Source organism: Populus trichocarpa, chromosome 15, assembly GCF_000002775.5.
Source record: "Populus trichocarpa isolate Nisqually-1 chromosome 15, P.trichocarpa_v4.1, whole genome shotgun sequence".
Classification (NCBI taxonomy): domain Eukaryota; kingdom Viridiplantae; phylum Streptophyta; class Magnoliopsida; order Malpighiales; family Salicaceae; genus Populus; species Populus trichocarpa.
In genome coordinates, this window is record NC_037299.2 from 6,108,375 (window position 1) to 6,124,033 (window position 15,659).

General features: G+C 38.2%; 1 pseudogene; it reads right to left on the reverse strand.

Annotated features, from left to right (window-relative positions):
• Nucleotides 1-2,972: 2,972 nt before the first annotated feature.
• LOC112324377 (uncharacterized) lies at nt 2,973-14,280 on the reverse strand (annotated as a pseudogene).
• Nucleotides 14,281-15,659: the final 1,379 nt, after the last annotated feature.

Here is a 15,659-nt window from a genome sequence, read left to right on the forward strand (position 1 = left end):
ACTCAGATGGCTCAATATGGTCTACTTGGATCAGATCCAATCTGTTGCGAGGTAGGAATTTCTGGACAATCAAGACGCCACAGAATTGCTCTTGGGCTTGGGGAAAGATTCTAAAGCTCAGATCCTTAGCATGGCCGAAGATGAAGTACATCATAGGAGATGGAATGACAACCTCTCTATGGTTTGATAATTGGCATCCTCACAGCCCACTCGCGGATTCTTACGGGGAAAGATTCATCTATGATTCAGGTATGGCCAAGAACGCGAAGGTGAATGTGCTAATTCAGAACTCAGAATGGAAAACGCCTACCACCCAAGCTATTGGCTGGCACCCCATTATAGAAGCTATTCCTTCCAATTCTAATCCTAAGATGGGGCAAAAGGATGAGATAGTTTGGTTGGACTCGCCAAATCACAGATTCTCGGTCAAAGTAGCTTGGGAACATCTAAGACGTCATCGTCAGATGGTTGAATGGCATGACATTGTGTGGTTCAAGAATGCTGTTCCAAGACATTCATTTCTTCTATGGATGGCCGTCCAACAGAAACTCACAACTCAAGATAAACTTCATCGGTTTGGTATACATGGTCCCAATAGATGCTCACTCTGTCTCCGCAACAATGAGGATCACAACCACTTGTTCTTTGAATGCTCCTATACTAAAGCGATCTGGTGGGATGTTTGTGACAGATGCGACATTCCAAGAATGACAAAAGGCTGGGATGAATGGATTCGATGGGCCACTGTCTCTTGGCATGGCAAGAGTTTCGTCAATTTTTCTCGTAAACTGAGTTTTGCAGCTACAGTGTATCATGTATGGCAAGAACGGAATGCAAGGATCTTTGCTGGAATGTCTAGAACTTCGAATTTGGTCCTTAATCAAATCGAATGTATCATTCGTGATAAGCTTGATTTGATGAGGAATGTCGTACCAACAAATGAAAACACAAGGATCCAACGAGCTTGGAGGGTGAATACCATAGATTCTTAATCTGTTAGTTAGCTGGTTGTATTGGTTTCCCTAACGAATCTAGTGAGGTTTCAGTTTTACGGTCGGTGGCTAGCCTGTAGCCATCTGTTGTTTTATGTTTCTGTTATCATTGTAAATCTGGGGTATGCCCCTTATAATGTTTGTATCTTCTTCTTTTAATACATACGTCAACTTACCAAAAAAAAAATGGATGACTTCAAATTCGGGTTCAAATTCATTTGCTGTTCTGACCATAAACAGCATCAATTCCTTCACTTATTTGCATATCAACCCAAATTCGAGTAGCCCAGCATCAAAAGAACAATTAAGGGCTTTTCTCATCTCCAAGTTCCAATTGTAGGCAAATAAACATCCTTGAACCAATTTCAAACTGATTGCTAATTTTTAACTCTGAAGCATCTATCTCAACGCAAACTCTTGCGTAACTAAGCCTTTTACGCAACAATGTCGTATGATCCGCATGAAGGGGGACTCCAACAGCACTCGCTACACAGCTCAACCCCTTAATAGTCCAATACTCGAGAGGGACATTATACAGCCGAACCCATACCGGAACTCTGGCCAAATCATCTTTCAAAAATTGCATGTTCGGCTGCCAACGTTTAAGCACCAAAGGCCTGTTGGCCATGTGCCATGGGGCTCTTTCCAGCACATTAGTGGCATGATCCACAGAATCAAAATTGAAGATGAAGAAACCGTTATCCGAAGACAAAACTTCTGATAGACCGTAGGAGCTCCATATTCTTTTGGCAATAGAATTAACCACGGGATACAGTAATTTCTGCCCCACAAAATGACCAACTAGGGTGGATTTCCAAAATTCGCAGCCATCTTCAAACACATCAAGTGGAGGAGCTACTGTCACACGACCATCCGTCGTAGTAGGGGGAGCAAAGTGCAGATTACGGACTGAACTAATGCCAAGGGTCTTGCTACCCTCATTGTCATCAACATCAGAACCCTTCAAAGCAGTTAAAAAATTCAATTTGGGTCTAGGTTTTAGTTGTTCTTGTTGATGAGACCCTACCTTCACCTCATCAACTTTAGAACCCAACACATGGTTCATTTCTGGAACAACATTAGAAGCTTGGACAGTAGAGTGGTTCTCTATACTAACATCAGAATCAGCTTGAAATTGAGAAATCCTCATCCCATGGCTATTCAACATATCTTGCAATTCTAATCTTAATGTATGTCCGGACTTAACTTGATTGTGTTGTTCAATGTTAGAGCTAACCATTGGAACATTTTCCACAGAAGAACATAGAGACATTATGGTAGCATACAAATACTAGAGAGAACAAAATTCTAAGAAGATAAACTGAGTCCAAGAAGCAACCTAAACTCAGAAATAACAGCAACCTAACTTATAAACAACAACATATTGTTCATGAAGGAAGGAGAGAATTACAGAATTACGAGGCCAATATCTCCCAGCACACTGATTATAACAATGATCCGTTCGGTCAAGATGTAGAGTAGGTTCCGAAGAACAACATACTAAAAAATGGTAACGATCCAACGGTGAACAAAGGAGATCAAGCTACGACAAACCACTCTGAAACTAGCAAGAAAAAATGAAACTTTTTCCAAAGAACTGTGATTTAATCTTCACATATGGCAAAGGCCTTCATGTCTATGACAATCCATTCACTATGCTGCAACTTCACCACTTCTTCATAGTTCCAGAACTGAAAATGCAGAATAGTAGAAATATTGCGAGATCAATATCTCTTACCTCGTTGATTGGATAACAAATCCGTTCGGTCAATGTTGAGAGAAGGTTGGAAGGAACAACATAGTCAGAAATGAGAACAATCCAACGGTGGACGGAGTAGATGTAGCTCCGACAGCACCACTCTCTCTCTCTCTATCTCTCTCTCTCTCTCTCTTTTAATATGACCTTGTTTCGGAGCCTGCAAACAGAGTAAGATCATAAACATTAAAGGTAGCACTAACACCATACTCACCTGGCAAATCAACTTTATAAGCTTTGTCATTGATCCTCTCAAGGATTTGAAATGGCCCATCTCCTCGTGGTTGTAGCTTTGATTTCCTATGGGCCGGAAATCTCTCCTTGCGCATATGCACCCAAACCCAATCGCCAAGCTGAAAGACAACATGTTTGCGTCCCTTATTGGCTTTGGTCGCATACACCCAATTCCTCTTTTCAATCTGTTGCCGCACACTCTCATGAAGTGTTTTCACCACCTGTGCTTTACGATTACCATCCAGATTAACCCTTTCATCAATTGGCAAAGGAATCAAATCCATTGGAGTTAAAGGGTTAAATCCATACACAATTTCAAATGGTGAAAATTCAGTAGTAGAGTGCACACTACGATTATATGCAAACTCTATAAATGGCAAACAATCTTCCCAATTCTTTAAGTTCTTTTGAATGACAGAACGCAGAAGTTGTGTTAAGGTCCTATTAACTACTTCAGTTTGTCCATCTGTTTGGGGGTGACAAGTAGTTGAAAACAACAATTTAGTATCCAATTTTCCCCATAACACCTTCCAAAAATAGCTAAGGAACTTAACATCTCTATCAGTACCCAATTTTCCCCATAACACCTTCCAAAAATAGCTAAGGAACTTAACATCTCTATCAGAAACAATGCTCTTAGGGACCCCGTGAAGCCGTACTATCTCCCTAAAGAACAAATCAGCAATGTTAGTTGCATCATCAGTTTTATGACATGGAATGAAGTGTGCCATCTTTGAAAACCTATCAACAACTATATAGATGGAATCCCTACCCCGTTTTGACCTAGGTAAACCTAAGACGAAGTTCATTGAAATGTCTACCCATGGTTCTTTCGGTACAGGCAAAGGGGTACACAAGCCATGTGGTTGAGTCCTAGACTTTGCTTTTCTACACGTTATGCATTTATCACATATGCGTTGCACATCTTTTTTCATTTTAGGCCAATAAAAATGCTCATGCAACACATCCAAAGTCTTAACAACACCAAAATGGGGGTCAACCCGCCTCCATGTGCTTCACGTACAAGCAATTCACGCATAAAACTTAATGGAACACACAAACGATTCTCTTTAAACAAATATCCATAAAGTCTATAAAACTTTTCAAAAGCCAAAGTTTCGCAAGCATCGTAAACATTAGCAAAATCACTATCATCCTTGTACAATTCTTTTATGTGTTCAAATCCTAGAAATCTAGCATCCAAAGTAGATAAAAGAACATACCTGCGTGAAAGTGCATCAGCCACAATGTTTTCTTTCCCTTGCTTATACTTGATCACATACGGAAATGTTTCAATAAATTCAACCCATTTGGCATGTCTCCTACTCAACTTACCTTGCCCTTTCAAGTGCTTCAATGATTCATGATCAGAATGTATCACAAACTCCTTGGGCCACAGGTAATGTTGCCACGTCTCTAAAGTTCTTACCAAGGCATAGAGCTCCTTGTCATATGTAGGGTAATTCAAGGCTGCCCCATTAAGTTTTTCGCTGAAATACGCAATAGGCCTCTTATCCTGCATTAACACATCTCCTATATCAATACCTGACGCGTCACATTCAACTTCAAAAGCTCTCGTAAAGTTTGGCAAAGCTAAAACAGGCGGTGAACAAAGTTTATCTTTCAACAAATTAAAAGCCTTGTCCTGTTCATCATTCCAATTGAATCCAATAGACTTTTTCACAATTTTAGTTATAGGTGCATCAATAGTACTAAAATCATTCACAAACCTTCTACAAAAACTAACAAGTCCATGAAAACTCTTTAGCTCACTTACCGATATTGGTGTAGGCCAATACCGGATGGCCTTAACTTTCTCCTCGTCCATCTCGATACCCTGCGCGGTTACAACATAGTCAAGAAACACAATTTATTCCATGCAAAAGGTACACTTCTTAAGATTAGCATACAATTACTCACTACGCAGTACACTAAGTACATTACGCAAATGATCAAGATGTTCATTTAAGTTCTTGCTATAGATTAAAATGTCATCAAAATACACAACAACAAACTCACATATAAACACACGCAATGATTCATTAAACGCATAAACGTACTAGGCGCATTTGTAAGTCCAAACGACATGACTAACCATTCATACAAACCATGCTTAGTCTTAAATGCAGTTTTCCACTCATCACCCTCTTTCATCCTAATGTGATGGTACCCACTTTTTAAGTCAATCTTAGAGAAAATACATGATCCATGTAACTCATCTACCTTGTCATCAAGCCTAGGAATAGGATGTCGATACTTTACCTTTATGTTATTGACGGCACGACAATCGACACACATCCTCCATGTACCATCCTTTTTAGGCACAAGTAGCACTGGCACAACACAAGGACTCATACTCTCACGAATGTACCCCTTCATCATCAACTCATCTACTTGCCTTTGAAGCTCCTTCGTCTCCTCGGGGTTGCTTCTATAGGCTGGACGGTTAGGAATTGAAGCTCCGGGCACAAGATCAATTTGATGTTCAATCCCCCTTAATGGTGGTAATCCATTAGGGATGTCTTCAGGGAATACATCATCAAACTCCTGCATCAAAGAAACAACCATACTAGGAATAGCATAATCAAGATCATTAGTGTTAAAATAAGCCTCCTTATACACAAGTAAGATCATTGGCTTATTAGTGAAAAATGCAGATCTGATTTGAGATCCCTTTGCATAAAAATTGGGTTGTTTCTTTAATTTTTCCACACTATTATCATCACACAAGCTTACTTTCTTCACTCCTTGGTTTTTACCTCCACTCTCAACCGGTTTAATTAATGATTTAGGTTTAGCCGAATCTGATGGTTTTCTCTCACCATTGTCCTCACGTGAATTTTCACTCTTCCCATCCTCACATTCCTTTTTTAATTTCATTTGATCATCATACACTTGTTTTGGAGAAAGAGATACAAGAGTGATGGTTTTACCATCCTTTACAATAGTGAACCTATTTCTAAACCCATCATGAATCGCTTTCCGATCAAACTGCCATGGACGCCCCAAAAGTAAGTGACTAGCATGCATTGGGACTACATCACACAAAATCTCATCGGAATGCTTCCCAATAGCAAACGCAATCACAACCTACTTAGTAACCCTCACTTCACCACATTCATTCAACCATTGCAATCTATAAGGCCTAGGATGCTTAACACAACTCAGATTCAATTTCTTCATAAGAGTATCACTAGCAACATTAGCACAACTACCTCCATCAATTATCATGCTACATACCTTGTTTTGGATGTGACATCGAGTGTGAAATATATTTTCCCGTTGCTGATCTACATCATCTTCTTTGATTTGCATGTTCAGCGCACGCCTTATAACCAAGGCCTCCCCCTCAACAGGATATGCAATCTCCTCATCACTACAATCCACCAAAGGTGGCATCTCTTCACTTTCAGATTCAACCTCCCCATTGTCTCTTGTAAGCATAACTCTTTGGTTTGGACACTGAGATGCAATGTGCCCCTTCCCTAAACACTTAAAGCATTTAATATCTCTATCACGAGTAGGTTGAGATTCAGATTTACCTTTCCCATTTGTATGAGTATCCTTTTTGGCCTTAGGTGGTTCGGCCTTTGCATAAGGCTTTGGTTGGACAGCCCCCTCTCTCTTCAAATTCGGCCTCCATGTTGAGGAAGATGAAGCTGAATTGGTCTGAAAACGTGTACTGCCCCTTCTCTTTATTTGCCTCTCCACCTTCGTTGCCATATGGACCATGTCCTCCAATTCCACACAATGTTGTAATTCTACAACATTGGCAATGTTCCTTTTCAGCCCATTTAGAAATCTAGCCATGGTAGCTTCCCGATCCTCAATCACATTGACCCGAATCATGGCAATCTCCATCTCCTTGAAATACTCATCCACGGACCTAGAACCCTGATTCAAACCCTGCAATTTCAAATACAAATCTCTATAATAGTGGTTAGGCACAAATCGCCTTCTCATCAACACTTTCATCTCCTCCCACGACGCTACCGGCCTCTCTCCACTCCTCCTTCTACTAATAACATTCTGATCCCACCATATCAGTGCATAATCTGTGAATTCGATGACTACTAATTTTACTTTCTTCACCTCCGAATAGTTATGGCAATCAAAAATCCAATCCACCTTTTTCTCCCACTCCAAATATGCCTCGGATCGTTTTTACCTTGAAAAAAAGGTATTTTCAGTTTGATGGCATCCAAATCACCATCTAAATCAGCATGTCCCCCAACACTACGGAAATTTTCCCTTTGGCCGAATTGGCCCCTAGTTCTATTCCCATAATCCCTTCGGTTTCTAGGCTACCGAAAACCTTCCCGATGGCCTATGGCCTCATCCTCAAAACCACCATCACCAATATCATCAACGGCCTCCTCAAAATCCTCATAATCAGCTTACCTTGGCCTTTCGGCCCTACTGCCATTGTTTGCTTTCGGTTCAGCCCCAAGCTTCCTCACATTTTGGGTGCTTGTACCAACCTCGTTACCACGTTTCTCCACCCTATCAAATCTGTCACACACATTTCCCATCACAAAATTCATCATCTCCATCATCTGCGTCATGGCTTGCATTTGGAACGTAAGTTCTCCCTCGGGATGGGGGTGGTGTGTTGTTTTGGTCTGACATGATAGTACCTGCAAAAATTGGTTAGTGGTAAAAAAAAAGTATCCTCACGTCGCTCGTATTTCGCTTAAACTACTCTTAATATCCTGACACGCTCACACCTCTCGTCTCCCTTTCCTGCGGTTCTTACGAAACTGAAACCAACACCAAATAAAACCAACTTGGCAGCGCAATCCAAATATATATGACTCAAGAAGCAATAAAAACCAGAAAGCAAGCAAAACAAAACTGTGATGATAGTCTCGCGAGTAGCAAGCGAGTCTATCCGAAATATGAACGAAACGGAAAACTCGAATAAAAAAATAGAAACAAAATATGAAAAACAATGAAACAACACCCAGATATGTTGGATATGATGAAAATAAACTGCAAGAAACAAAAACAACAGAAAGCAAGCGAATTTCAAAAGTTGACGCAAAACAGACTCGTTTACGACGAGTTAAGTCCGAATCTGGAACCTAAAGTTAATGATGTCCAATTGACTTAAAATTTCAGATATAGTGCGGTATCAACCCAAATAGACAGAATATAAAGTTTGAGAAATTTATGATAAGGTTTGATATACTGACGCAAAAATGTTATGAATTAGACCTGATTAGACCCGAATTTGAAACCCAAAGCAAATGATATCCAATTGATCCCAAATTTTATATGTGGTGCGATTAGGACCCCAGTAATTAGAGTATCAAATTTGAGCTAATTCCAAGTTGATTTGATCCAATTTTCTCTTGTTTAGTTTTCTGCGGGCAGAATCCAATAAACATCTTTTTTTAACGATTTTTTTTTTTGCTTTTCTCTTTTCTCTTTTTTGTTTTTTTTTTTTGTGATGCTACTGATATATTTTGAACAATAACATAATGAAATAACAAATTTTTTTTATATGCTGCAAATTCAAGAGAAGAAGAAATTGGACACTAGGGAATTTTTTTGCGGAAACAACAAGAAACAAAAATTTCAGAAGGATATAACCTGATTAATGGAGCCAAGCTCTGAAATCAAATGATGCGAACCTCGTGATCACGTGGTCACGCAACCCACACGCAAAGACACCAATTCCCGGAAAGCCAATTAAATCAGGTTTGATAGGAGTGTGACACAAAGATAACTTGTACCTAGGCACCAGCACTATTGGAAACGGAGACCCCCACCCAACGAATATTGATTCGCAAACGAGAAGTATAAGGATGACGCCACGAAGACAGTTGTTCTTCGATAAGTCATTTTCAGTTCTTTAGAGAACCAAGGAAGGGAGATTATCCCACCAACACACAATAAGTGCAGCAATAAGTTTATTGATCTGAAAATTGCGTAACCTTACATGTTTGGTTATGCCTTTATTTATACTGACTCTAGACTTAAGAAAACCCTGATGGACCCCCCTTAGGTGGACTTATATGAAGCCCACTTACAATTGACCCAAATAAGTAATAATAACCCAAAAACTAAGAAGAAAATAATAAAAATAATAAAATTCCGAAAATTGTCATGCTAAATATGCTAGAATAAGATTTGTCACCCTTAAGAAGTCCCAAATAAACTAGGAGAAATCTGATTTGGAAAATTTGTGTTGCTCCCCCCTTGATGTTCTTGATTAGCTTGGATTTCCTTATTTAACTTGGACAAATAAGAAAACAAATTTCCTCCTTTGTTGCTGATTTAATTACTTTCCTTCCTAAGTTAGGAAAAGCATTAAATAGTTCTCCTCTCTTTAGGAATAAGATATGGCCAACTTCCTTACTTAATTAGGAGAATAAATTGCTGACTTTTTATCCTTTTAGCATTAGGAAAACAAGCCTAACAAGGCTGGTATTGGGCCGGACACATTAACCCCTTGTTCCACACGAATTGGGCTCTTCTTGGACCTGAACTAGATGAATTAAAGGCTGCCCTTCATGCTCCTTAAATGTCCCAAGCCCCTCTAGGTCCATTTTGCTCCATATGTTCTGAACAAGTCCATTCAATGCTTCTTTAAGCTTCTTTACCCTAGCTCTTGTGATTGGCCCAATTGGCACCTCCAATGGGTCGTTGGCATGATTACGCTTGGTGTTGGGCTGATCCGCATCAAGAAATAAAACCCAATGGATCTAAGTGGGTCTTTAAAAGAAAAACTAACATGAAAGGCAATGTACAAATATACAATGCAAGCTTTAATGAGTAGAAATATCCAATTTTGATGGTATAATCAACATATTTGAATTCATAAAAAATATTGATAAACCTTGTGTTTACAAAAAGGTTAGTCGGAGTGATGTTGTTTTCCTAATATTATATCTAAATGACATATTATTGTTAAGAAATGACATATCTTTACTTTAATCAGTAAAGTTTTTGTTGTCCAAGAATTGTTTCATAAAGAAATTAGGAGAAGCAACTAATATATTGGATATAAAGATAGATCTAGAAGGTTCCTTAAAATATCTCAATCCATACATATAGACTAGATGCTAAAATAGGTTAGCATGAGAATACCTCCCTCCAAAGACATGTGTTCTAAGACACTATATTAAGAGAGATATGATGGAAATAATATCCTATACCTTTAAGCATCAATAGAGAACATAAACTAGAAGTTCAAAATTGTTTGAATTAAGATTTTTTCAATGAAATGTTGGAAAAATAGTAAATACAAGTCAATATATGTTTTACTCTAAATGGTAGTGCTCCGAGTTAGAAGAGCACCAAACAAGAAAGCACAACTGATTCTATAAATAAATAAAAAAAGTACACCTCTATGTTTGATTAAACAAAGAGGTTGCTTAGATTATGAAGTTCATCAATGAACTAATTTGGTTCCTAGCATTGTTTATCTAATTGCCTTGTATTGTGATAACAATGAAGACATTAAAAAAGCAGAGGAACCAAGGTCTCATCAATGATCCAAACAAGTACTTAAAAAATTCCATATGATTTAATAAATCAATGAAATGAAAGATGTAAAGATATAGTGAGTACCCACAAAAAAAATCTAGAAAATCCTTTTACTAAGTCACTATCCATGCAGAATCATTAATGCTACATGGAGCAATATGATATTAGATTGGCTTTAGTGCAAGTGGGAGATTGTTAGTTTAATATGTCATGTAACTAATCTATTGGTTGTACATGGCATTATTATATTCATGTAAGTACATATTTATTACTAATAAAGGCTTAGATTATTTTTAACATTCATATAATATTAGATTAATAAATGTAGAGTAAAGATAAAGTCCATGAGATAAAGTTGTTATAATTATGAAATTCTTATTGTATCAAAGAATTGTTCCTAAAATATTACAGGTCGATGCTCTCTTAAATACTAGACATTCATTATAGCCGTAGAGACTGGTACATATTATGTGCTTTTCTTTATGAAAGGAAACAGTTGTTCCCATAAGCTAAGGTATAAAGGATAGCTATAGCTAATATGTAAGTGCTTGTCAAAAGACATATACACTGAACTGGCCCTCATAAGAATTTCATATGGAGAGATCACCTATGTCTATGGAAAGGCTTGCGTGATGATTATGTTAGTGATCCTTACACTTGTGATCACTAAGTTTTCTTATATAGAGAATGTTATGCTTTGATCTTGTTATCTTAATTGAGATAACAAAAGAGTAGACATTGAGTATAACATGAACTATATGAAGGTATTTGAGTGATCAAGAGATGATTCATCACCATAGGTGAATTAGGTAAAAGAAATTTATCTGTTCTCAAATAGCATTGACTGAGAAATCCTTAGTCAAGGTGAAATGAGATTTGAAAAAAGTTTCAAATTTTATTCAAACGATCAATGACTATTTATGTAGAGAATAAACATGATTTAACATAACAGACATACTTCATACTTCAATGTTAAATAATCCTCCTTTGTTGCTGATTTAATTACTTTCCTTTCTAATTTAGAAAAAGCATTAAATAATCCTCCTTTGTTGCTGATTTAATTACTTTCCTTCCTAATTTAGGAAAAGCATTAAATAATCCTCCCCTCTTTAGGAATAAGATGTGGCCAACTTCCTTACTTAATTAGGAGAATAAATTGTTGTCTTTCTATCCTTGTAGCATTAGGAAAAAACAAGCCTAACAAGGTTGGTGTTGGGTCGGACACATTAGCCCCTTGTTCCACACGAATTGAGCTCTTATTGGACCTGAATTAGATGAATTAAAGGTTGTTCTTCATGCTCCTTAAATGTCTCAAGCCCCTCTAGGTCCATTTTGCTTCATATGTTCTGAACAAGCTTATTCAATGCTTCTTTAAGCTTTTTTGCCCTAACTCTTGTAATTGACCTAATTGGCACCTCCAATGGGTTGTTGGTATAATTCTGCTTGGTGTTGGGATGATCCTCATCATCCCCTTTCTCTTTAAAAGGATTCGACCTCGAATCATCACCTACATTAAATAGAGTAAGATCATAAACATTAAAGGTAGCGCTAATACCATACTCACCTGGCAAATCAACTTTATAAGCATTGTCATTTGTCCTCTCAAGGATCTGAAATGGCCCATCTCCTCGTGGTTGTAGCTTTGATTTTCTATGGGCCGAAAATCTCTCCTTTCGCATATGCACCTAAACCCAATCATCGGGCTAAAGGACAACATGTTTGTGCCCCTTATTGGCTTTGGTCTCATACACATGATTCCTCTTTTCAATTTGTTGCCCACACTCTCATGGAGTGTCTTCACCACCTGTGCTTTACGATTACCATCCAAACTAGCCCTTTCATCAACAGGCAAAGGAATCAAATCCATTGGAGTTAAAAGGGTTAAATCCATACACAATTTCAAATGGTGAAAATTCAGTAGTTGTGTTAAGGTCCTATTAACTACTTCGGTTTGTTCGTCTGTTTGGGGGTGACAAGTAGTTGAAAACAACAGTTTAGTACCCAATTTGCCCCATAACACTTTCCAAAAATAGCTAAGGAACTTAACATCTGTATCAGAAACAATGCTCTTAGGGACTCCATGAAGTCGTACTATCTCCCTAAAGAACAAATCAATAATGTTAGTTGCTTCATCGGTTTTATGACATGGAATGAAGTGCGCCATCTTTGAAAACCTATCAAGAACTATAAAGATGGAATCCCTACCCCGTTTTGACCTAGGTAAACCTAAGACAAAGTCCATCAAAATGTCTACCCATGGTTCATTCGGTACAGGCAAAGGGGTATAAAAGCCATGTGGTTGAGTCCTAGACTTTGCTTTCCTGCAAGTTATGCATTTATCACATATACGTTGCACATCTTTCTTTCATTTTAGGCCAATAAAAATGCTCATGCAACACATCCGAAGTCTTAACAACACCAAAATGCCTCCATCAACCCGCCTCCATGTGCTTCACGTACAAGTAATTCACGAATAGAACTTAATGGAACACACAAACGACTCTCTTTAAATAAATATCCATCAACTCTATAGAACCTCCCAAAACCTCACAAACTCCTTGGGCCACATGTAATGCTGCCACATCTCTAAAGTTCTTACCAAGGCATAGAGCTCCTTGTCATATGTTGGGTAATTCAAGGCTGCCCCATTAAGTTTTTTGCTGAAATGCGCAATGGGCCTCCTATCCTGCATTAACACATCTCCTATACCAATACCTGACGCGTCACATTCAACTTCAAAAGCTCTCGTAAAGTCTGGCAAAGCTAAAACAAGCGTCGAACAAAGTTTATCTTTCAACAAATTAAAAGCCTTGTCCTGTTCATCATTCCAATTGAATCCAATAGACTTTTTCACAATTTTAGTTATAGGTGCATCAATAGTACTAAAATCATTCACAAACCTTCTACAAAAACTAACAAGTCCATGAAAACTCTTTAGCTCACTTACCGATATTGGTGTAGGCCAATACCGGATGGCCTTAACTTTCTCCTCGTCCATCTCGATACCCTGCGCGGTTATAACATAGTCAAGAAACACAATTTATTCCATGCAAAAGGTACACTTCTTAAGATTAGCATACAATTACTCACTACGCAGTACACTAAGTACATTACGCAAATGATCAAGATGTTCATTTAAGTTCTTGCTATAGATTAAAATGTCATCAAAATACACAACAACAAACTCACATATAAACACACGCAATGATTCATTAAACGCATAAACGTACTAGGCGCATTTGTAAGTCCAAACGACATGACTAACCATTCATACAAACCATGCTTAGTCTTAAATGCAGTTTTCCACTCATCACCCTCTTTCATCATAATCTGATGGTACCCACTTTTTAAGTCAATCTTGGAGAAAATACATGATCTATGTAACTCATCTAGCATGTCATCAAGCCTAGGAATAGGATGTCGATACTTTACCGTTATGTTATTGACGGCACGACAATCGACAAACATCCTCCATGTCCCATCCTTTTTAGGCACAAGTAGCACTGGCACAGCACAAGGACTCGTACTCTCAATAATGTACCCCTTCATCATCAACTCATCTACTTGCCTTTGAAGCTCCTTTGTATCCTCGGGGTTGCTTCTATAGGCTGGACAGTTAGGAATCAAAGCTTCGGGCATAAGATCAATTTGATGTCCAATTCCCCTTAATGGTGGTAATCCATTAGGGATGTCTTCAGGGAATACATCATCAAACTCCTGCATCAAAGAAACAGCCACACTAGGAAGAGAAGAATCAAGATCGTTAGTGTTAAAATAAGCCTCCTTATACACAAGTAAGATCATCGGCTTCTGAGTGAAAAACGCAGTCTGATTTGAGCTCCTTTTGCATAAAAATTAGGTTGTTTCTTTAATTTATCCACACTATTATCATCACACAAGCTTACTTTCTTCACTCCTCGGGTTTTACCTCCACTCCAACCAGTTTAATTAATGATTTAGGTTTAGCCAAATTGGATGGTCTTCTCTCACCATGGTCTTCACGTGAATTTTCACTCTTCCCATCCTCACATTCCCTTTTTAATTTCATTTGATGATATCATACACTTGTTTTGGAGAAAGAGGTACAAGAGTGATGGTTTTATCATCCTTTACAATAGTGAACCTATTTCTAAACTCATCATGAATCACCTTCCGATCAAACTGTCATGGACACCCCAAAAGTAAATGATTAGCATGCATTGGGACTACATCACACAAACCTCATCAGAATACTTTGCAATAGCAAACGCAATCAATACTTGCTTAGTACTTTTTTTTTGGTAAGTTGACGTATGTATTAAAAGAAGAAGATACAAACATTATAAGGGGCATACCCCAGATTTACAATGATAACAGAAACATAAAACAACAGATGGCTACAGGCTAGCCACCGACCATAAAACTGAAACCTCACTAGATTCGTGAGGGAAACCAATACAACCAGCTAACTAACAAATTAAGAATCTATGGTATTCACTCTCCAAGCTTGTTGGATCCTTTTGTTTTCATTTGTTGGTACGACATTCCTCATCAAATCAAGCTTATCACGAATGATACATTCGATTTGATTAAAGACCAAATTCGAAGTTCTAGACAGTCCAGCAAAGATCCTTGCATTCCGTTCTTGCCATACATGATACACTGTAGCTGCAAAACTCAGTTTACGAGAAAAATTGACGAAACTCTTGCCATGCCAAGAGACAGTGGCCCATCGAATCCATTCATCCCAGCCTTTTGTCATTCTTGGAATGTCGCATCTGTCACAAACATCCCACCAGATGGCTTTAGTATAGGAGCATTCAAAGAACAAGTGGTTGTGATCCTCATTGTTGCGGAGACAGAGTGAGCATCTATTGGGACCATGTATACCAAACCGATGAAGTTTATCTTGAGTTGTGAGTTTACTTGCTTAGTACTTCACCACATTCATTCAACCATTGCAATCTATAAGGCCTAGGATGCTTAACACAACTCAGATTCAATTTCTTCACAAGAGTATCACTAGCTACATTAACACAACTACCTTTATCAATTATCATGTTAAATACCTTGTTTTGGATGTGACATTGAGTGTGAAATATGTTTTCTTGGATCTGATCTACATCATCTTCTTTGATTTGGATGTTCAGCACACGCCTAATAACCAAGGCCTCCCCCTCAACTGGATATGCATTGGGACTTTA